The following is a 24,813-nucleotide window of genomic DNA, read 5'->3' as shown; positions in this document are numbered from 1 at the left end:
GTCAGGAGCCAATTAAGAAAGGACTTAAGCACATGCACATGCTTAAGTACTTCTCTATGGAGGATGGCACTTAAGCACTTGCTTCAGCCCTGTTTTGAATACGGGTGCTTTTCTGACTCAGGCCATCAATGGCACTCTGAGTGCATGAAGTTAAGCATGTGCTTAAGTGTTTTCAGAACTAAGGCCAATATTTGTTAGTAGTTTTGCCATCTTTCTGGTGAGTAAACCATTCCCAAGTCAATCCAGATTTTCTTTTTAAGTATCCTCATTTTCAAAGCAAGGTTTGTTTGAGAACTATTGTGGTGTGTGATTGATCATATGAGTCACGGATCTTGTTTATGCTCCTGACTCGAAAACTGAAGCTTTCTAAACAAACAGGTAAAGGTGATTGAAAATTGGTTAACATTTTCTGTGATATTTTTGGAAATGTTTCTTGAAAATTGTTGAAATTTGATAAACTATCAGCTAGCTCCATAAATATGGAGCAAATATCTGTATAATTTGTCAGATGCATAGTTGTTTGCACTTACAGCTGATAAAAAAAATGGAAACATTAAAGACTATTTAGATCAGTTAAATGTATTCAAGTTGTCAGGGCCTGATGAAATGCACCCTAGGGTTCTTAAGAAACTAGCTGAAGCAATCTCAGAACGATTAGTGATTATCTTTGGGAACTCATGGAGGACGGGCCATCTCCCAGAGGGCTGAAGAAGGGCAAACATAGTACCTATCTTTAAAAAGGAGAATAAAGATGACCCAAGAAATTATGACCCAGTCAGCATAACTTCAATAACTAGAAAGATACTGGAACAAATTATTAAACATTCAGTTGCTAAGCACCTAGAGGATAATAGGATTATAAGGAATAGCCAGCATGAATTTGTAAAGAATGTATAATGACAAATCAACTTAATGTTCTCCTTTGACAGGGTTACTGGCCTCAGGTATAGGGAGGAAGCAATAGACATGATGTACCTTGATTTTAGTAAAGTTTGACACTGTCCCACATGACATTCTCATAAACTAACCAGGGAAATGTGGTCTAGATGAACGTACTATAAAGCAGGTGCATAACTGGCTGAAAGATGATATTCAAAGAGTAGTTATCAATGGTTCACTGTCAAACTGTATCTAACAGTCCTGCAGTAGTCAGTACTGGTCTGGTACTATTCAATATTTTCATTAATGACTTGGATAATGGAGTGGCGAGGTAATTGTTCATCTCTACTCAGCACTAGTGAGGCCTAAACTGAGGTATTGTGTTAAGTTTTGGGTGTCACACTTTAGGAAAGAAAAGAACAACAAAAATGATAAAATGGTTTAGAAAACCTGACCTATGAGGAAAGGTTAAAAAAGCAGGGTATGTTTAGCGAGAAGAAAAGTAAATGGAGATGGGATCTGATATGTTACGGGGCTCTTAGAAAGAGGACAGTGATCAATTGTTCTCTGTGCTCACTGAAAGTAGGACAAGTAGTAATAGGGTTAAGCTTCAGCAAGGAAGATTTAGGTTAGATAATGGATAAAATAATTTCTAACTATAAGGATAGTTAAGCACTGGAATAGGTTACCCAGGGAGGGTATGGAATCCCCATCATTGGAGGCTTTCAAGAACAAGTTGGACAAATACCTGTCAGGGATGGTCTAGATATACTTGGTTCTGCTTTAACACTGGGGATGGGGGTGGGGGAAGAGAAGGAGAAGAGACCTAGATTAAGTTTCAAGGTCTCTATATTTCTATGAAAATTTCCAATTTCAGCTTTTCCTGAATTTTTCCAAAAATTTCCATCAAAAGCCTCAGTTTTTCTGTCCCCCTCTATAGCTAGTTTTTTAAAAAGGGTAAAACTCTTTTCATGAAAAGTTTGAAACATTTGAACACCGGTATTTGTGAAACAATTTGAGATTTGGTGGATTCACAAGCATTTTAATGATAACCAGGTCATGAGTATATCAAATAATAAGATGGCCCAAATCTAGTTGGTTGAAGGAGGGTGGGGGTGATCAGGGTTTTTTTGTGAAAATTTTTTTTAAATTGCAACCAGCTCTATAATTGGTCAAAATCTAGGGGAAGTGTCATGAAAATGTCACCTATTTTTTCCTAAATATCTAATTTTGACATCTAAATATTTGCCCACCCAAATTCCAGTTTTCAAAATGTCTTCAGAATTAAAAGTATTGCAGCCAGCTCTTGCCCTGAGTCAGTGTGCTGTTCTTCAGTTTAGTAACAAAATGTGTTCTTTGTTTAATATCTTTGTTTGATATCTATGTATCCATTGCTGCCAAACACCAATTGCATGGTCTTACTTCTGTTACCCTTCTATGCAGGTTCTTATCCTGTCCTCATCACTGTAGCATCCAAGTGTCTTCCAGTTGTGCATTGAGTGTCATGACTAACATCTGTCACTTTAGTTCATTCTCTCTCTCAGCCACTCCCCAGGGATAGACTTTTGTGCATGCAGCACAGTGGTTTGTTTTGATTGGTTAAGTGTCTATGCCGCTGTCTGTTTATATTGAAGAAGGTAGTTGGGGGAAGCTTACCTTGCACTTTGAGTGGAAGGTGGAGAGGTTTGGGCTGGTCCTTAGTCCCTGGGAGTGTTTGCACCACACTTTTGGACCAGCCCTGAGAAAACACCATCTCTTGCACAGACAAGCTTTACCCTGATGGCAAACCCTTGTCCCTGCTTAAACCAGCATCTAATTAACCTTCACTCATCATAGAAGATTAGGGTTGGAAGAGACCTTAGGAGGTCATCTAGTCCAACCCCCTGCTCATCAAGGTCCGTCATCTCTTAGGCTCAGTTCTGCAAGGAGCTCCATGGGGGTGGAAGCTCTCAGCCATCTGGACCACCATGGATTTCATTGGGGCTCTGTGTGGGGGGCAGGGACTTCCCACCCAGAGTAGCTTGCAAAGTTTTGGATGTAGTATGGTCCTGTGGCTAGGGCCCTAAGCTGAGACTCTAGAGACCTGGGTGCCCTCCTTGGCTCCGCTGCTGACTATGAGTTTTGCAAGTCATGTTTCTGTTGATCCTTGTGTCTATTAAAATGGTAAGCTCTAAGGGGCACAGGCTGTCTCTCAGTGTGTTGGTAAGATGGGGACTGTTGTGATAATAGGACCTACAAATTTACCCTAATGGTGAAATTAACTGTAAGAAGTGAGTGAAAATCCATAAGATGTCACAATAACCTATAACCACAAATGTTGATGGGAAGAGGTGTACAACTGTGACAGACTGAATTAGTCCATACAAAAAGGCCTATCAATACTGCTCACGGCCTGGGTTAAGATTATGCTAGATAAACAAGCAAAGCATGGAACCAGGAATCAGTGAACCAAAATTAGTGTGTCAGAAGGTAGGCCTAATTGGTGGACAAAATAGCAAGGGGATGGGCTATTCTGCCCAGCATGCCCGTTTGGGTCCTTAAAGAAAAGGCTTTGGGAGAAAAATTGGCTACTGATGGGAGCTTCATCATCATGGCTGCCACCCCCAGCATTTCCTGGGACCCCCAGCCCTTTGCCGTCCTGATCCTCAGAGATGGCCTGACCAGACTGGGGCTGAGAAAGGGACCAGATGGCATCGCCACCTCTACCGGCTCCAGCTGAATCCTGCCATGGTATTGAGCAAACTGAGGTCTCTGTATACCAAACCCCAGACCTCGTTTAACACTGTTGAATGTTGGGCAGTGAATGGGTCATGTTTACACCTATGTTCCATTTAAATTAATACAACAGGCCCTGATCTTCGGTGGGGCCTGTGGGCTATTGTAATATCAACAGTAGTAACCGATTGCAACTCCTATAGAGCAGCAATCATTTGCTGGATGGCCAGGGCCATGCATCTCTCTGGTACTCTGTAATTAATTCAGCATAAGAAAATAGTCCCATGCAGTGTGCTTTGAGTGCATCTCCCCTTTTCCACCTCAAGTGCACAAATAAAGCACCAGAACAAAACACAGATGCAAAAAGGAATATAATACATGATCACTTTCCCCTGTACAATTGACTGCTCCTCCCCCACCCCAAAATCAATCTAAAGATAGGCATACACATTAAATGAATGTCACAATCATATCAAACACACCTGCACTTGGAATTAAAAACAATAGTGGCATTTGGGTCCTTACATTTCCATAGCTCTCTGCAGGATCTCAAACCGCTGTAACTCACCCAACACAACAGCGCAGCCCCCTCTGAACTGTAAAGCAGCAGCAGCAAAGCTGCACCACTGATTTAAACAAATAACGATCTCCCATTTTCAAGAACACTAATAATCATCATGCTTAGCCCTACATAGCACTTTCACAGGGTCCATTCACGGCACTTCCTGCTGGCCTTCCTGGGGATTAGCTCTGCTAGGTGCTGCCTTCCTCTGGTGGTGCTCTTACCCGACATCCTTTCTCACCCCATGAGCCACTGTCACTCCAGGCTCCTCTTCGTGGCTCGGCCCTCTGGCCAGGTCACTATGCGGTTTCCCCTTCCACAGGGGAAAACAAAGTCTTTCTGTCCCAGACAGGCCACTGTCCTCTGCCACATCCCCATTGGCTGGTAGGGGAACCCAGGCCCACCCTCTACCCCAGGTTCCAGCTCAGGGACCTCTAATCAACAGCCAAGCTCTGTACTCCTATTCCTTGCTGCTGTTCCCTGAGCCGCTTTCTACCTTCCTGGCTTCTTCCCCACAAGCTTACTAACCTCCCAGGGAGTGACTGTAGCCTACTTCCCTGTGGCCTCCAGCTGGTCTCAGGTACTGGGCTTTATTCTGGCCCCTCCTGTTCCTGTCCAGCTGAGCCCACTTCCAATTAGTGGCCCCTTCACAGCCTAAATCTCTCTCCTGTTCAATTGGTTGATTGGGCCCACCTGGCCTAATTCAACCCTCTCGGGTCCAGTATGGAGAATACACCCCCAAGCACTCTTCAGCCTCGATCTAAAAGCACTTTATTAGTAGTAGTATGTCTGAGGTGTCTAGGACCAGGACCCCTTTGTTCCAGGCACTGTACAAACACAGACCAAAGCCTCTGAGAAAGTCAGGATTATTATTCCCATAATACCAAATGGAGAAATAATTTACCCAGCATCACAGAGCAGGTCAATGATAGAGCCAAGAACTGGACCCAGGAGTCCTGGCTCATACACCACTGTGCTCCCCACTAGCCCATGCTATCTATCATGCAGCCTGTTCTACCTGGTGTCAACCACAAGGGAGCACTGTGACCCAGCTCTAGCATGGCACCTGAGTTGCACTGTGGACCTCGAAGGCCATATCTGGGAGTGAGCCCAGGTAGACAGCCTTTTGGTAGTAGGGATCGCACTAGTATGCTACAAATAGCTATGTGGACGTTGCAGCACCGGCAGAGACTCGGGCTAGCCACCCAAGCTCAAACCCGCTTGGCCCCCTGGATCCCAGCTTGGCTGGACAGCCCGAGGCGTCTCCATTGCCAGAGCATCCACAGAGGAAGTCTGTTTAGCCAGGCTGGGAAGCTCACTCCAAGCTGCAGTGTAGGCGTACTCAAAAGGATATGCTAATCTTCCATCCTTCTTGCAGTGGGATTTTTGTTTTGCTTTTACACCCAGTAATAAGAGCAGAGCAAATAAATGAGTTTTGGAAGAGGGGCGGGGGGGGGGGGCGGGGGGAGGTGCACCAAGGTTCCCAATTGATTAATGTAATGGAATAATGCCCTCCAAACACTATTTATTTAAACCCCCAGCCCTGCCAATCCACTGCAGAATTACCTTAGCCATTATTTCATATGACTCCGCTGTTGATTAGGTATTGAAAGAATCTTGATGTGGCTAATACCACTTAAAAATCTTATTTTCAAAATGACTTGCATTCATATTGCAGGCTGTATTGACATTGGCTTTGGGTTTCTCTGCTCCACATGACATGTGAATTCATCAGAGCCCAACAACTGACTTCCTGATTTGCTCAGCTCAACCCTGCAGCAGGCTGCTGCGAGGACAAAGCTTTGGTGCTCGGTGGTTGTGGATCATCTAAGCTTGTGTCCTATTTCCTGCACCCTTTTCCCCCCGGGGAAATTGGATGCTGGCCCCACAGAAGCGATTGTATTCTCAGCCCCTCAGGCATAAGGGGTGGTGGGGAGAGACTGCACTGCTCAGTAGTGCCCCCTGGGTGCACAGATGAGGTCTGAAGGGGGTTCCACCAACCCTCCATGCCTAGAAGCAACAATGTCTGTCTTGTCTATTTAATCAGCCACCTCTTGGAGCCAGGGGCTCTCACTATGGGTACGTACAGCGCCTAGCGCAATGAGGCCCTGATCTCAGTTAGAGCCTCCAACTGCTACTGTAACAGAGGCCTTAAATAAACAGTAGGAAGAAACGAAAGTACTGTGGGAACATGCAACGCCACCCACTTGGAATGTAAAGGATGGATGGGTAGCACCACATGAGCTTAATGCCCTGGAAAGCTCTCCCGCCCAACGGGGTCAATGCATGGTAGTCAACGCTGTCATGGGTAGGACTGCATTAAGCCCTTTGAAGCTAACACTGAGCAGCAAGGGATGTGTCTGCTAGCATTCCTTTATGAAAACATCACATAGAATTAACGGCCTCTCACGTTACCCGTTGTGTTTAACAGGCTGTCCTCACTTGTATTTAGCTCAGACACGCCGCTTCCTCCCCCAGCCCTGAAGAAGAGTTCTGTGTAGATATTACCTCACCCACCTTGTCTCTCTCATATAGGACTGAATCAAAAATGACAGTAGCTTTTTTTTTCTTTACCAAGCTGTGGAATGGACCAGGAGATGCTACCCCTGCTATGGAATTCAATCGGATGGTTCCAAAAACCTGTAACAGAAAGGAGATCCATCACTGCTCCATTCTGTAGGCTTCTGAAGGTGTTTGTAGAGGCCTGAGCTGGTTCCATCCCTATCAAGTCCACAGGACTTTCCCATTCAGCTTCCGCATGCAGAGGTCCCATGGAAGGGAGTGGGGTTCTTGCCCATCGTTCGAGGGTGGGAGGTGGCCCCAAACCATTAATGCTCAGCAGTGAAGTCTCCAGGGGAATAGCGCCGACAGGAGTTGCAGCTGATTCAGGGTAGCTCTGTTAATCACCCTGGTGAACATTTCCTTGGACATTGTGTGTATGTGTGTGTGGGGGAAATAAAAGACACCAGTAACTTCCCCAGCTGCTACCCATCCCTGCTGCTGAGCCAGCTCCAAACACCTGCTGACTATGTGTCCTCAGACCCAACTCGCCCCTCACCAGACCCCATCGCTAGCTGCCAAACCTACATGGAGCTACACCAAAAACGCACTGGGACATGCAAGCCCCTTGTCAGTACCTGAGACCAACTTGCCTGTTCCCCAACCATCACTCAGACCCGACCTCTCAGCAGCTGAACCCACTTGGAACCCCCCAAAACACTCCAAAACCAACCCAGGTGCTGAAGTCACCATCCTCTCCCCTCCCATAACAAGCAACCCCCCCAGTGAGCAGAGGAACAAGATTCCCCCCCTGCAATCACAGCCCATGGCACCCACATGCAGTCCCCCTCATGGGCTTGCCCGGTCCTAGCTGCTGAATCCACCTTCTGCCCCCCACAACTACCCAGTCTACCCCAAACTCCAATGTGCACTCGGCCCCCACCCTCAATCCTCCACTCCAACGTGTGCGTGGACCCAACTTCCACCCTGGAGGAGGAACCTTTGCCGTGCAGATCTGACTTCCGCTGCAGCTGGTCTCCTCTGCATGGTTCAGCTCATCTGCTGGAACTGCAGGAATCCCAGAAGACCTAACCCCCTGGGGCATCCACTAAAAAGGTACAGGAAATACCCATCTCCTGTCCAAATGTGCATTTAAATGGCCAGATCCTGCCCTCTGATCCACCAGTGTTAATCCAAAGTAACTGGATTTACACTAGAGGCACACAGGCCTGGGCCAGTGTGGTGCTAAGCATGCTTGTGTGAAATGTTTCACCCAAAAAATGCAGAATCGGGTTGGCTGAAACATTTTGCAAAATATGTATCAAATTTGCCAAATGGTGTCAGTCAGAAACCAACAAACTTCCGAGAAAGTCATTTGTTTTGACTTTCTGAAATGAGCGTTTTAGGCTTTTCGATGTGGATTTCCCTTCAACTTTAGTCAAACATTTATATATATATATATATATATATATATATATATATATATAAGTTTTTAAAAACCCTAAAAAGCTCACTGAAATGTTTTGTTCGATCTGAAACAAAATGTGTTTTATTTTAGCTGTTCTCACCAACAATCGGAAACGTTTTCCTTTGGCCCAAAACAATTTTTTCTTAAATTGTTTGGTTTGGCCACTAGACTGAAAAATTGGTTATTTGGACAGTTCTAGCCAGTGGCTTGACTCGGAGGAGAGGGCACTCACAAGAGATAACGTAACGCCTCATAGATCCTGATTCTCATAGGGTAGCCACTAGTCCTCTCTACCAATATATTTAATGCCAAAAAGGGACCGTTGTGAACATCCAGTCTGACCTACCTAACACAGCCCATGGGGCCTCCATGAATTCATTCCTAATTCAAACCCCATAGCTATGGTTGAACGAGTGTAGATCTTTTAGATGTTGTATTAGTCCCCATCAAGCCTAGAGTCGGCTCTTCATGGTGAAGGTATGAGGCACACAGGCCAGCCTTGCACAGCTCCTTCCCATGTGATCCCCTATGCTGGAGTATAAGCAGAAGTTGTCAGTTTTCAGGGCTTTCAGATTACTCCAGCACCTTCCTCCAGCATTCAATTCACTCCGAAATAAAAAAGACTTTACATCTGTGGAAAGCGTTATACAAGCGAGGTGAAGACTTGGCTTTATTTGAACTCCCTTTACTGAGCAAATGAAGTGCAGGATCACAGCCCCGGCAGATATGAAACTTAATTGGGTTGCATGGTTCCCAGCAAGGACACAATCACTGTCACATACCAGCTCCAAAGAAGACCTTGACACCTGTGAAATAGGGTGATTTATGAACCATATGAAACTATCACTGCATGTAATAAACCCTATACAGCCCCAATTTGAACTTACTTTGGTTGTATTTTAGAACCTCACTGACATTCAGCATAATGTAGTTCATTGAATCCACTGTGTTAGAATCCTTGATAGCCTACATTTACAGGTGCTGGCCCTTTAAAATTCCTCTGTGGCTGAAAGGGAGCTCAGTTTTATTCAATGGAATTTATTCTGCAGGGCAGGAGAAATGTTTAAAGAGCAGGGTTTACAACAAACCTTATAGACTGTCATATGTAGGGTAGGCCTGTATTTTTAGTTGGGGTCTTTTTCCACCCCTCACCCTCCCACTTGCAATTTCAGACAATGACATTCTTCTTTATGGAAGTTCCTCTGTCAATAAAAATGACCCAGATTATCCTCTGTGCCAAGTTTCTGTTGGACACAGCAATGGGATAAGGGTGAAGGGGCATCAGGGAGCTGCTGTAACTTATGACAGCTGGCAAAGGCACCCAAAGGACCATACACCAGCTGGGGTTAGCCAGACCACAGCAGGCTTTGGACACTTCCCTGCCCACTACCAGCTTTATCATGCCAGGGGAGATCTCAGCTGGTCAGATCTGACTGCTTTTGGGTCCCCTTTTCCATTAGAGTGGTGTAAAAGGCCAAACACATCAGTGAATCCATTTGATTTCTCTGAAAGAAAACTGCAGTGATTATTAAATATATTCCTGAAAGCTGGAGATCTGTTACATCACTTACTGCCGTAAGTCCCTCTGCCAGTTCTGGAGTTATCCTTAGTTGCTGAGACTTCCATGAATCTATCCTGTCCAGCTTTTCCAACCTCTCTAATCAGTCTATTGGCGGATCCTCCTCATCTCCCTCCAACTTTTAGTGGGGGTTCCTAAGATCCTAAGAGCCCCTCAGTGCCAACTGGGCAAAGGTTGACAGTCCTATCAGGCCTAACAAACTTACTACACCTAACTCATTGCTGTCATGGTATTTGTCTATAAAGAATGTGTGAGCTAGCAAATGAAAACTTATACTGGTTATCAATATACTGTATGCATGTACTACGGATATATTTAAACTATGTAACCAGGCAGTGTTGATAAACAAGTTTGTCTCAGACAAAGGAATGTTGATTTACCTGTCTGCCTATAGCTCTGTGGTTGCTCTGTGGTTTGCACTGTGATTGTAGCCGTGTTGGTCCCAGGATAGTAGAGAGACAAGGCGGGTGGTAATATCTTTTATTGGACCAACTTTTGCCGGTGAAAAAAACAAGCTTTTGAGCTACACAGAGCTCTTCTTCACGTCTGGGAAAGGTACTCAGAGTGTCACCGCTAAATATAAGGTGGAACAGGTAGTTTAGCATAAGAAATTAACACATATTGTAAGCGACCATTCAAGGTGAAGTGGCCCATTAACAGGGGCCAAGAAAGGGACAAAAAAGGACAAAAAAGGGGGTTAGTGGGTTACAGATTGTTGTAATAAACCATAAATCCTGTCTAAGACCATGATTTTTAGTATCTAGCAAAGTTATGAATTTAAGCTCCCAGGCTCATCTTTTGAAGGTGTTGTGCAGGTTTCCTTTGAGGACAAGGGCTGAGAGGTCAGATATGGAGTGAACGCTTTGTGAAACGTGTTCACCCACAGGTGATATGGTGATTTTGTCTTTCCATCCTAGATCTCTGATGTAAATTCAGCAGGATAAGCCAAATACAATGGGAGCTCATTTGCCTCTGAGGTAAACAGGAACAACACATTAAGAGGAGGATGAGAAAGCAGCCTGGTGTCAGCACACAGGCGCACAAAGCAGCGGGGAAGAAGGATCTCATCGGGGATACACTTCAGAAGCATGTATTTCAAAGGTTTCCTGGACTATACAAAGAAGGGAAAAGAAACCCTTTGTTATCCAAAGGGAGCAAAAAGGACAGCGCTTTTTGCATCCACGCATGCTGAATCCTGGCCTTGGGTGCTGGTGATGCTGAGAGGTTGCTTTCAGTGAGAAAGTTACCTTAGCTAAAGGTTTTAGCCTGTTAAAAGTTATGATTAGGCTCTTAGAAGCACGTTATACTTTTATTTTATTTGCAATATCACTGTTTCCATTATTCTTACTCAATCCACACTGGAATCTATGACTCTCTGTTCTTTCTTAATTAACGGATTCTCCTTTAACTATAAAGTCATCTCAGTGCTGTGATATTAAGTAGCATGTGCCTTCCCGCTTGAATCAAGTCAGCTGCTATGTACGCTGTCTCTTTGGAGGCAACGGACTTGGCGATTACTGATTGTCCAGTGATGGGGGGAGCAGGGAGACGCTCCTGGGAAGTTTGGGAACCAAGTGTTAACCTGCAAGACAAAGTAAGGGTTAGCAGTCCTGAGAAGTTTGTCTGGTGTGGCTAACAGACTGGGGGACAGGGAGTTGTCACCCAGATTAGCACCAGCAAGTATCTCTCCCACTGAGGCAGGAGGGTAACATGGTGACCTATGTTTCTGGATGCCCCAAGAAAGTGTCACAGTCCCCTTCTCTTCTCCCTCTACACCTAATCTCATCTGTAAACACAAATTCTACCACCATCTTTATGCTGATGACTCACCAGATCTAGCTCTCTATCCCAGACCTGTCTCTTTCTGCCCAAACTCAAATCTCAGCCTGTCTCGCTGACATCTGTTCATGGACATCTAGCCATCAGCTCAAGTTCAACAGGGCTAAAAGAGAGTTCTTGATCTTCCCTCACCGCTACCTCCCTTCTCTATCACTGTGGACAGCACCACCATCCTGCCTGCCACTCAGGCCCATCACTGGGGCATCATCTTCAACTCGGACCTCTTGCCAGGTCCCCACATCCAGGCCATGTCTCAATCTTGCCAATTATTTCTGCATAACACCTCTAAGATACAGCCTAACTTCAGGGTCTTGGAGGGCAGTTCCTGCTAGGATGAGAATTCAGTGAGATGACTCAGGTATGTTCTTGGTGTAATCTCATTTATTTACAAATCATGCACAAATTTCTGGCTCCCTGGACAGGGCAGAAACAAACAGCAGGCAGTTTCCGTGCTCTAAGTTTGCCTCTCCAGCAAGCTCTGTGCCACTGTCACAGCTATAATGGTGCAGGTGGGGCAGTGGCACTGGGTCCCCGGAGGTTATGGGGGGCCAACCAGCAGACACACCATTGTAGTTATGCCACAGTCTACCTATAGGCAGAGTGGACAGCTGCCTAGAGGGCAGCAGATTTCTGAGGGTCTGGGCAGCAGATTTTGATATTTCCCTCAGTGCCCCATGGGCAGCAGGGGATGAGGCTGGTGGGGCTGCCACATCTGCCCCCTCCCCAGATGCTCCCTGCCCCTGGTGTGGGTATGATGACAGCTGCCGCTCAGGCGCTGAGCAGCTTGGAGCTGCTCTTGGTGTCACTGCCAGCACTGGCAGGACTTCGGCCACAAGCACAGTGACCTGCCTGGCTCCATGCCGGTGCCCAGCGTTCACCTGCCACTGCACACCCAGCTGCCTGGGTGCCCCAGCCCCTACTCTGGCCACTGCCCTGGACTCACACTGTGGCCACCACTTCAACAGTGAGGAGATCATCTGGAAAGGTGCAGTGGGTGGTGTAGTACAGTGGGCCAGCTTACCTCCATTATATTCCCTGCTTTGCATTATATTCTGCTTTATTATATTCAGCAGTAATGCAAGGAACCTATAGGCTTGTATCCTGTAAGACATTGGCTTCAGCAGTTAGCGTGAGGCTTGAGACCTACGAACTTTGGCATAGATAAACTTAGGTAACTCATATGGTTTGGGGAACTGGAAGTAGAGTGTAGAAGGGAATTTTGTCCATAATGACATCAGCCAAACACAGAACATGAACTGACACCAGCTTCTGGAAGGTTTTGCACAGAACATCCAACCGCAAGAGGGCCATGGCAATGAATTGACGTATATGATAATGGGGTGAAATCATAAATACATTAACTTGTAGAAGGACACCTTAACATTAGTAAGGGGAGGCAATACAAATAAGGAACAGGGGAGAAACCCCTACTGAATATCATTAGATATGGTAATATCAGCGTAACATATTATAAAAGTGGCATCCCAGGACAACAGCAGAGAGAGAGATGTAGCCCTTGGGAGGGGCCAGAAAGATGGCCACTGACGAAGAAGAGGAAGTTGACATTTCAGGTTGTACTGCAAGGGATGGTGTGAGTATGGATGTTCAGATTACTTTATTATCTCTATCTACTCTACTGAGTTAGAATGTGTGTGACTTTGCTAGATGTATTAATAAATTATTTATTTGTAAATATAAAAGAGTTCCTATAGTGTGAGTGTTGCATCTGTGCACATCGGAGTTCCCAACTATAGAATAATTTTAATAATACTGGGCCTGCTCTTGGGACAAGAACCTGTCAGCCCTCAAAGTGATAACTGGGAATTTGTATTCAGAATCTATAGATCAGGCTACAGTGGGCTGGGAATGCAGGGGTGGGAGCCAGTCAAGGGTTGTGGGCTGAGCTGGGGGTGCAGAGTGCAGGAGGCTGTGTGGGACTGCAGGCTGGGATGGGCTGGTGCAGAATGCTGAGGGCTGTTCTGGGTCCCAGAAGCTCTGACTCTCTGCTTCCTCCCAGGGTCACTCTCACAGCTCCTCTTGCTGCCTTCCTGCCCTCACCCTGCAGCTGAGACCTTCACCTTCAAGGAATCAAGGAAATCCCTGGTTCCACGTGACTCAGGGCTCCCTCCATTGTCCACAGCTGTTTGTACTACACAAAAGGACTTGGTTGCTCCTTCTGGGCCTCCAATTCAGAACAAAACCCAAACATTTAGAAATTCTCTGTGAAAGTCAGCCTGGTTGGTAGCCCCAGGCCATGGCTCCCAACATGCTCTGGGCCGCCCAGCAGCCCACCAGGCGGGCTGCCAAGGAGTGAGGTGAGCTGGCAGGAAACCAGGCAGGTTCCCATTGGAAGCCTTCCTGCCAGGCCGGTTTCAAATGTTGCCTGGTTGCTGGAAGGACCCCATCAAAGTCAAACCGTCTCCATGGATCATTTTGATGCTGAGGGATCAGCAAACTCCAACAAGAAACATTTTGTCAGACTTTTTCCAACCAGTTCTACTGGGCACGTCCGTTGGCTTTAAGGAAGTCTGCAATTATCATTGGAGCTAAGCCCCATCCCTTCCTCTTCCCTTCCTTCAGCATAACAACAGGGCCGGTCAGTGATTTTTGTAACCTGAGCAAATCTCCAGCAGACTGAGAACAGCAGGCTCATTTCATATAGGCCACCATGGTGAAAACTTCCCGTTACTGCTACTCTGGGTTGGATTTCAACCTGTGTCTGAGATATGAAAAGGTCTCGCAACTCTGCTACTCTCCTGAGCTAGGCAGAATTCTATGACCTAACCTACATTGCACAGCCAAATTCACAGCTGCTGCTTTGATTTTTAATTATTCTTCATTATATTTAAAGCAATTTGGGGAAAAGGAAGTATATAGCAATTTACTTTGCTTTGTAATTAGAGCCAGTGATCAGAGAATCTTTTGCAGCATGATGGAGTTTTCCTTGAAAAAGAAAAAATATATATACATTGAAAGCAAGGAATAAAAAGGGGAAGCTAAATGAGCTGAAAGACTAGAATTAAACAGATTATATCTCATTGCTTCCAAATGGAAGGGAAAGTCACAGCATATCAGAGCTGTTGAATCTGCAACTGAACAGGAAAGGAAGCAATCTCCTGTCATGTTAACGGCCTGTTATAAAAGTAACATCCCCTCCCTTCGACATTAAAAATGATGGAAGTGGGTGCTCTGGAGTTTGCTTTCCCTAAATCATCCTGAAACGTCGTCACTAAATCGCCATGTGCCGGGGAAACTATGCGAGTGGAGCAAAAGCGTCAGGCGACAACAGGCTGCAGAGAGAATGCAAGACTCCCGGTGGACAACGCCCCAGGCAGCGTGCACAGATCTAGCTGGCAAGGATGGCTCTCTGGAGAGAAAGGGAACTGGCCAGTTCGCTCATACTGGAAGCTTTTGTGTTCCTTCCTAAATAACTATTATTTTGCTCCCTTCCTGCCTCCCTCGCCAGTTGCTCGATTTGCACAGATCGTGGCTCCATATGATAATGTCTTGGTTACAGCAGCTGCTTGCCTCTGTCCTTGGCAACAGGCTGTCTCTGAACAACACCCCACCACCGCCACCCTCTCAAAACATGTCACCTTTTATTGGTATAGTTTGTATTTCAGTTCCACCTGGGTGACATGTTTTGGCCGAATCGTTTATTTAATGAAAAATGCCGCTTCGGTTGACCCGAAACTATTCACAAATTTGACACGAATTCACTGAAGAGCTGCAGCCAGGAAAATTATTTTCAGGCTAGATTTGCGAAAAAGCTGGAGGAGGGTGGTGGTGAGGGCTGGGATGCGGGAGACCCAGTTTGGACTCCCTGTTCTAGAGCAGGCATTTGAATGGAGATGAGACGTAAACCCTAAACATCAGGCCACAGGCTATTCGGGGGTGGACTTCTCAATCTCCCTGTTGTTGCTGTTCCACTTTGTATACATAATTAAACAGTTTTGGAGGGGGTACTTGAACTTAGATCTGCTGCCTCCTGGATGAGTGCCTGTCCCACCAGGCTATAGAGTCACTCTCACATGCCTCTGCTCTGGCCCAGTGATTATTCAGCTGTTTTATTCCAAGCAGCACAAGCTCCAACAGGAAAGCTGGAGCAAGCCAAACCCTTGAATCTAGCGATTCAGGCACTCACCTGGGAGAGTTGGGATCAAATCCCTGCTCTCCAGTGGGGGGACGAACCTGTGCCTTCCACATCCCAGGTGAGCTAGAAGGGGGGCTCCCACTCTACTGCGCCCTCTTGTGACTCTGGCCCTTTAGAAATCCCCCCAAAACAAAATGTTTCTGTTTGTTCAACCCAACACGGATGTATTTATTTATTTATTTATTTTGGGGATTTTCAGATTCAGTTCAACCGGTCGGGGGTTTTTTTTCGTTATGTTTTGCAAATGCCAGTGAACCAAACAACCAGTTACCTGCCCAGCTCTAATATCAGTAGCACCTACGAGTCCTCAACCAAAATCACAGCCCCACTGTGCTAGGCGCTGCCTGGACACAAAGTAACAGACAGTCCCGGCTCTGAAGATGTACTGTGAAGGATCTCAGTCGAGACCCCTGCTGCATGCCCATTTCAGGGGAGCAAGGAACCTCCTTCACCTCTCTGCGGGCTATCCACATTGCCGGGGGAGCTGGTGAATACAATTTCTCTCCATCTGTGTATCGTCCCTTTCTGATTCATCTGGATGTGGAATATCACATCGAATAACTCTTGCCGCTGACATGGCTTCGTCTCCTAGCTTTAACACTAATCAGGAGGAGGTGGGGTGGGGATAATGAAACAGCAGTAGAATGGGCTTAATTCAATTAAATTGCAATATATAACCCCCAAAAAACAAAGAGGAAGAAGAGTGAGTAATTTGTAGAACTGGGTTAGATTGGCTGGCTCCTTAGTATTTTTTCCATGTGTTCTTCTGTTCTTAACAGAAATTGACCATTTTTTGCATTGCTTTTAAGCCGCCGCTTTGATTTCTTTGATAAATGCTATGTTTGTTCCTGTCCATTTAAAGGCCACAACTAATTTGATAATGGATCCTACAGACTACACTGTTTCCCCCGTTATGTCATTGCTGGAGGTTTTATTTCAGCTGTTTATGCAGAGTGCGTGCGTATGTATATATCCGTTGAGAAATGGAACCAGGAATGGCTCTGCTGCAGCCTCCGGGCCAGATTATGACCTCAGCTACCAGGTTGCAAATCCAGAGTAACTCAGTTCAAATCAAAGGAATTATTCTGGATTAGCACCGTGTGACTAAGATCTAAATCTGGCCCATGGATCTATTTTGGTCCAGAAAGAAGCCAAATCATATCACAGTCAGCCAGAGCCCCAGTTTTAAAGACCAGTATGCGGTGATGCCTTCCAGTTCAGGGGCTCCTCCAAAACTCCCTCTGGAGGATTTTCACCACCGACAGTAGGACTTGAAGTGGAGCGCCAAGGCCAGGAGGCCGGTGGAAGGGCGCAGGGCTTGCCATGCCTGCGGACATTCCTGCCACAGCCATCTCCTGGGCTTTCTTAAGCCACTCAGGCAGGAGCGGGGTGACCACCCCGCTACAGGGGGGCCCAGGCTGGCAGAACAGGCAGGCTTAGTGGTATCCTCGTACATCAGGTGGCACCTTAAAGGGGGGCAATCCGTCACAAAAGGGGGGCAACCAGTCACACCCACTTACCTTTAAAAGTTTATTTTTGTCTCTCCCATTGTTTCAAACAGTTGTTTGAAGCTTGTAACATTTCCCATGGTTTACATTAGCCATGTCTCCCCCCAGAGATGTTCTGTACAATCCCACAATAATTCATAAACATTTGCATTTTTAATACAATTAACTCCTAAGATACTTAAAGTTAATTCATTAAGGTTTAATTTAATTCAGCAGGGTTTGTCCAGGAAATTGCCAGAGACATTTTCAAAATGAACAGTTCTGCTGTTCTGCTTCTAAATGACTTCGTTTTGAAATGCAAGCTAATTAGAGTAAAAAGAAGTAGTCAAAATCCCAACACAACATTTCAAAATAATCAAAACAAAACATTTTGACTGACCAAAACCAATTTCTGGCGGGGTTTTGGTTTGTGAATATTTCATCAAGGTTTTGACTTTTTGCCACACATCAAAACGGGAAATTTTTGTTGAGATCTCGAAAATGTTTACAGGATGGGAAAACATTTTATTTCCTGATGAGCATTAGTTTCAGTGCCCCGGACTGTACAATAGATATATGCACAATCCACCAGGGGGCTCTAAATCCAGCAACCACTGCCTAGCACTGAGGGACATTTGCAATAGCTCTCACCGTGACTGGTGCACGTGCAGCTGAGGCTGGTGATGACGGCCCCTCCAAAACACTGGCATAGATCAGTCACTGAGTGCAAGCGAGCTCAAATGAACCCTTGTGCTATCTGTCTCCAGCATTTTATGGGGCCAATCACTCGGGTAGGTAGCTCAGGGCAGCACTAAGCACAGAGAAGCACAAGAACAAACCCACAGCTGCCTAAATCTAGCAAGCCATGAACAAACTGATGGCTAGATAATTACATGCCTCATTTGCCATTCTAAATCGAGATGCAAATGGCCGGAAGGTGAAGGTCTTTCTTAGAGGGTGAAGGTTGCTCACCATGTGTCATTGGGATGGAAAATTTCCCCAAGATTTACTAAAGGGTTCCAGCTTTATAATAATCAGCACTGGACCTGTGACCTCATTGTGATAAGTTAGAATGATCATCTCCATTCATACTAAGAATTAAGCAGTTTTCTTCTGGGACTCGGGTATAGAAGCTCAATGATCTCTATAATGTAATTTATTTACACTGAACACACCCCGTCCTCAGATGGAGAATCCCACCGCACTTTCTATTTCTAGAGCTCCTTTCACCTGCAGCAGAGATGGGCTCCGGGTGAGAAATCAGGATCTGGATTTCAAACAGCAGGAAGAATCAGAACAAGAGTTAGGTTTAGCCCATAGGTTAGATGTAAGGGCCCTTGGCAAAATCTAGGCCCGGATCTGGATTCCAGCCACCCCTCAGGTTCAGAGACTTGTATTTATTTTATTATTATTTATTTTTACTTGTATTACTGCAGCACCCAGGGACTCCGGTCATGGGCCAGGGCCCCATTGTGCTAAGCACTGTGCAAACAGAGCAAAAAGACATTCCATGCCCCCAAAGAGCTTACAAGCAAGGTATAAGACAAGAAGCAACAGCTGGATACAGACTGGGGAGAACAAGAAACAATGAGGCAATATTATTCAGCATAACCAGCAGTGGGCTCAGTACACCAGCAACCTCACCATGTTATCTTTCAGGGTTTTGCTTCCCTCTAGTCTTGAGGTACACCTCTACCCTGATATAACGCTGTCCTCGGGAGCCAAAAAATCTTACCGCGTTATAGGTGAAACCGCGTTATATCGAACTTGCTTTGATCTGCCGGAGTGCGCAGCCCCGCCCCCCTGGAGCACTGCTTTACCGCGTTATATCCGAATTCCTGTTATATTGGGTCGCGTTATATCGGGGGAGAGGTGTATATCAAAGGGCAGTTTTAGACACCAGGTGAAGCATCCAGATCCTTAGTCTGAGAGCCTAGCCAGCACTTAGGTACAAAAAAAGCCCTTTTCATGCTCCTAAGTACCAGTTTTAGCATCCAAATTATGGATCAGGAAGTCCTGTTCAAATCCCCCCCAACTTGAAAATTAGGCACTAGGTCTATATGGCTCATTCTACCACCACGGAAATGCAGCCACTTCTGGGGTGGAACATGGCAGTTGTTCTGTGCCAAGCAACTATGTGCAATGTTTTCAGGAGTGGAAATAAAGAATAACTTCTGCATTAGAAACTGCAGAGGCAACTCAGGGAGAGTGAGTGAAATCATCCACCGTGGAAATTTGCCAGAAAGAAGAGATTAAAATTATAACAAACATTAAATACAGTGTTACATAGGTAAATTGTACATTATTCTATCATTGGTGGAAGGTTTTCGGGCCAATTTATTTTCAGCCATGCGATCTTAATTATCCTGAAGTGATTATGGTGTGTTTCTCCACAGGCAGAGGGGAAACTTTGGGTCTTGAGTGGATTAAGAAAGAAAGAAAGAACAGAAGTTAAGTCTTAGGGCAGGTCTTCACTACCGGGGGGGGGGGGGGGGTCGATTTAAGATACGCACATTCAGCTACGCGAATAGCGTAGCTGAATTCGACGTATCGCAGCCGACTTACCCTGCTGTAAGGACGGCAGCAAAATCGACCTCCGCGGCTTCCCGTCGACGGCGCTTACTCCCACCTCCGCTGGTGGAGTAAGAGCGTCGATTCGGGGGTCGATTGTCGCGTCCCGACGAGACACGATAATTCGATCCCCGAGAGGTCGATTTCTACCCGCCGATTCAGGCGGGTAGTGTAGACCTAGCCTTAGAGAGCGCAGTGTGTGTGTATGGGTGGGTGCAGGTCCCTCTTCTGCAACATGTTGCAGCAGCTCTGAGGGCAAGATAGCTGTGGATCTCTGCACAAGAGGAGAGTGCTTAGCGATTTAAAGGTGCAGTAGACAGAAAACAAATGTCATAGTTGCATGGACTACAGAATTGAACTGCTCACACCCCTCTTCTCAGAGCAGGGAGCTGGGGAGGAATGGACTCTAGGGCCCATCTTGAAGTGTGTCAGGATTTCACCTGCACTCTTAATTCTGCACAGAATTCCTCTCTGCACCGTAACTCTGAACTTTCCTCTCCTTTAATCAGCTGCTGTGCAAGACCAGTTTCAGCTGGAAAGCCAGGCCAGCCATCTGGAGGCCTGTCACTCCACTGAATGGCTATCAGGAGACACAGCTTATTTGGCTTGGCTGGATTCTCCTGCCTGGAGGCCATGTGTCAAGTCCAGGCTCCTCATTCTTGCCCAGCCTCCGGGTCACAGTGCTCCGGTCTCTTTGCGAATCATGAGTGGGCGCAGATATTGGGCCCAATTCTGCTCTAGTCTCAGCAATGAAGGAATGGTATTAATCCAGCTAACCGGATGCCAGGGGTATTAATCCCGCATACAAACGGTGAGAGATCACAACACAAAACCAAACTCTCCTCTCTGCTATTACTGGATTTTACTACAGTGATTTCCACTACTGGAACCAGGCGCGTCTCATCTGATGCACAAAACAAGCAAACATATCTGCTGGGCTTGCACTTCATCCATGTTAAATGCCCGACATTTTTATAACAGTAGAAGATCACTTGTTAATTGAAGCTCTTCATCCTTTGTTTATATGGAGGAGATGTTACTCAGGCTGAATGTAAATCAGCCTGTGAGGTTGAATCAGTAAAATAAATATTCAGTAATAGCAATAATAATTAATAATTACTTTGCATGAGTATCAAACCTTGCATCTAAGAATCACAAATCACTTTGCAAATATGAATTCTCTCCTTGTGGAGATCGTAACACTTATCTGCCTGATACAAGTATATTAGAGAGACAAAGTGGGTGAGGTGATATCTTTTATTGGACCAACTTCTATTGGTGAGAGAGACAGCGGGGTAAGAATCTTGCCTGTATGCTCGGGGTTCTACTGATCGCCATATTTGGGGTCGGGAAGGAATTTTCCTCCAGGGTAGATTGGCAGAGGCCCTGGAGGTTTTTCGCCTTCCTCCGCAGCATAGGGCAGGGGTCGCAGGCTGGAGGATTCTGTTGTGGGTGGGTCAGCTTTTGTGGCCTGCATCATGCGGGAGGTCAGACTAGATGACCATATTGGTCCCTTCTGACCTTAAAGTCTATGAGTCTATGAGTCTATAAGCTGTCGAGCCACACAGAGCTCTTCTTCAGGTCGGGGAAAGGTACTCAGTGTCACAGCTAAATGCAAGGTGCAAAGTGGAAGAGATAAGTGGTTATATACTTATGCTATACAATCTGTTCCTCCTTGCATTTTGCAGTGATGCTGGGAGTACCTTTCCCAGCCCTGAAGAAGAGCTTGTCTCTCTCAGCAACAAAAGTTGGTCCAATAAAAGCTATTACCTCACCCACCTTGTCTATCTCATATCCTGGGACTGACACAGCTACAACTACACATGGTACAGGTATAGTAAGTATGGGTAAGTATACATGCAAGCTACTGCGCACTAATTGCTAGGCATTATTACTGATCCATCTGCACCAATGCCCTTGCAAATTAGGCCAGTATTATTATCCAGATTGCACAGATGGGGAAACTGAGGCACAGTAGGGCATAATTGTTTTGCCCAAGGAATGGCTGTATAGCTCAGGTTATCTCGCACATCCATTACCGTAACATCTAAACCCAAGCATCTGGGGGTATGTCTATGCTGAAACCCCGAGGTGTGACTGCATCTCATGTTCAATCTAGCTAGCTTGAACACTTCTGATTGCAGTACAGACAGACCCTAAGGTTAGGACTGCACTACATTATGTATGCATAGCTATGTAGGAACTCCACTTCCCTGAACATTAGCTGCACCAACAGAAGCATACTTCTGTTAGCATAGTTGCATCTACCCTGGGGTTTTGTCAGCACAACTATATCTCGGGGGCGGGGGGAGGGCTTTTCATCCACCTGCCCAACACAGCTATTCTGGTGTAAATTTTAAGTGTAGACCAAGCCTAAGATCAACGTAGGAGTGAGCTAGGAATTGAAGCCAGATCTTCTAATGCTAGTCCAGTACCTTAGCCACCAGACTAGGTCTTTTCAGGGAAATCTTGCACCCAGTTCTGCCCTGATATACATGGGCACTTCCCCTGACAGCAGCCACTGTTATCCTTGTGTACCAAGGGGAGAATCAGGTCCCTTTATTTTTGTTTAAAGCTTTGCAGGTCACCTTTAAGTCAAGACACCAATTTATTAAACAGCAGAGCCAGGAGGAGCTGGGGGGAAGCCTGGGGTCCATTGCACTCCTATTCCAACATCGCTAGGACACAGGCATGCAGGGCGGGAAAGCCGACCTTCTCCCGAAACTAATGGCTTGTTATCTCCCATGCCTATAAGCATCCTTTAGAAACTTCCCCCATTCCTTGGAGAGAGGCGACACTGCCTCTGAGTCTGAGCTGCAATTCGCAACACCTAGCTTGCCATTTGTTGACCTTAGCAGGCTAAGTTGGGCTGGAGATTGATAAAGGCAGACAGCAACCCCAACCCTGTTAATTGGGACTCGGAAGATCTATTGACTTTGCTCTCCCCCACCCCTGTTTTCTGTGTGTGTGGATTTTTTTTTCCCCTAAAGATTTTTTTCATTAGCGAGTAAGAAAATATTTAGGTGGTGACATCTCCAGAGCGGCAGTGGATTTGCAATGTGCATTAGCTTGAAAGTTTATCCAGCCCTTAATAGGTCTGAAGAGGAATGGATGCACTTTGGCTAAACCAGGGAATCTGATTGCTACCTAAATAACTAATTCATCTTCATAGTACATGGACGTCAAAGTATAGTAAAGAACAGCTACACCCAAGGTCGTGCCAATTAGTAGCAGAGGAGAGCTGTGATCCAGGATAATTTTAGCTGTAAAAGCTGAACTAAACGTATAACCCTGAAGCCGTAGGATTTCACCTATCCTCTGGGGGATTTTAGGTCTAGGTAGTTTGAATGCCATTGGCTAACACTGAGGTCCTGTAAGAGAGACTCTTCGTCACGCAGGCATGTGGGAAAGTTATGGTTCTACCACTCCATTCCACATTACAGCCGGTGTAGGGACAATCGGACAAATCCGAGACCCTGAAGAAGCAGGATTTAAAGGTGGGGAAGACTGATATTTAGATGCCACAGTGAAGCATGAATTAGGAAAAACCCAAAATAGACTAGAGTCAATTAGATGCAAGTACTTTGGGTTTAAAGACACAACAGATGGCACAGGGACTGAAAACGCAACAGGATCTAAAAGGGGCATCCCTAAAAAAGCTTTTTTCATACATTTTAAGGCCAAAAGGCACCACCGTTAGATGGTCTAGTCTGACCTCCTGTAGAACACAGGCAGAGGATTTCACCCAGTTACTCATGCATTGAGCCCAATAATTTATGCTTGACTAAAGCATCTCTTCCACAAAGACGTCCAGTCTTCATCTGAAGCCTTCACAAGAGGGAGAATACACCGCTTCCCTTGGGAGTTTGTTGTAATGGTTAATCTCTTTCACTGTGCCTTATCTCTAACTTGAACTTGACCCCGTGGTAGGGTCTGGATGGACCAGCCCCTAGAAGGCAACATGACTCATCCTTTACAAGGTTGTTACCTTTTTAAATACATGTTAAAATGCTGCTGAAATTGATGGGGCTGCCAAAGACCTTCCAGCATAGCACTTCACAAGTATTAGCTCAGTCCCACCCTTGATCATAGGACTAGGGACATGCCAAAGGAGCACACTCAAAACCTGCTGTGTTGGAGGATTCACTTAGAGGATGTGCAATAGACCATGGCGACAAACAGCGCAACTGAAAAAGCGTTCAGGGTTGTGTTTATCCAGTTCTGGCAAGACACAGAGCTGAAGACAACTGCTTCCTCTGAGATAGAGGCTATAATTAAGCCCAGGAGCACCCCCATCCAAACCACAACAGAACTCAGCAAGAACTCCAGACGAAGTATGGTCTAGTAGCTACGGCACTGGCTCAGGAGATCTGGGTTCTTCTCCCTGGTCTGCCGCTGACCTGCTGTGTGATGGTGGGCAAGTCCCTCCAGTTCTCTGTGCCACTGCTTCTCCTCGCACCCTTTGTCTACATAAATCAGAACTTTTTCTGGGCAGGGGCTGTCTTTCACCGTGCACTGGGGCACACGTACAACAGGGTGCCAATTCTGGGTAGGATCTTCTACCTTCTTCTGTGACACAAGTAATAATAACAGCCCATCGCCACTAGAACAGCCTCCCGTGGATTGTGCAAGGTTGTGACTGCAGCTCACATTCACTTGCATTTATTCTCCTCTCTCTCCCCCCTGGAAGATTCACTACCCCTAATTTGATATATGTTTTAAAGCTCTGTCACCACTGCGCTTGTTTAATAAGTAGTTAATCAATTCTGCAGAGCAGCTGCAGCTCTGCCGCTGCCAGCCATGCTAAAGTAGGACACCGTGATTAATTTTTTTTATTTGTTTGGTTGCCAGCAATACATTCTAGTGACTCCTAATATAGTGACTCAGGGATATTTCAATGCACATTTCTGAGGCTCCACTGTTTTGCCTCATGGCTAGTGATCAGTTCTGGAGACAATGCGGTTCCCAGGGTGAAAAAGGCATTGGTATGGTAGAAGTGCACTCGGAGAAACTCGACTGAAGCGCGGCAAACTGGCAGTAAATGAACTCACCTGCAAGAGC

Source organism: Emys orbicularis, chromosome 15 (genome assembly GCF_028017835.1).
Source record: "Emys orbicularis isolate rEmyOrb1 chromosome 15, rEmyOrb1.hap1, whole genome shotgun sequence".
Classification (NCBI taxonomy): Eukaryota; Metazoa; Chordata; order Testudines; family Emydidae; genus Emys; species Emys orbicularis.
Note: the sequence above shows the minus strand (reverse complement) of the source record.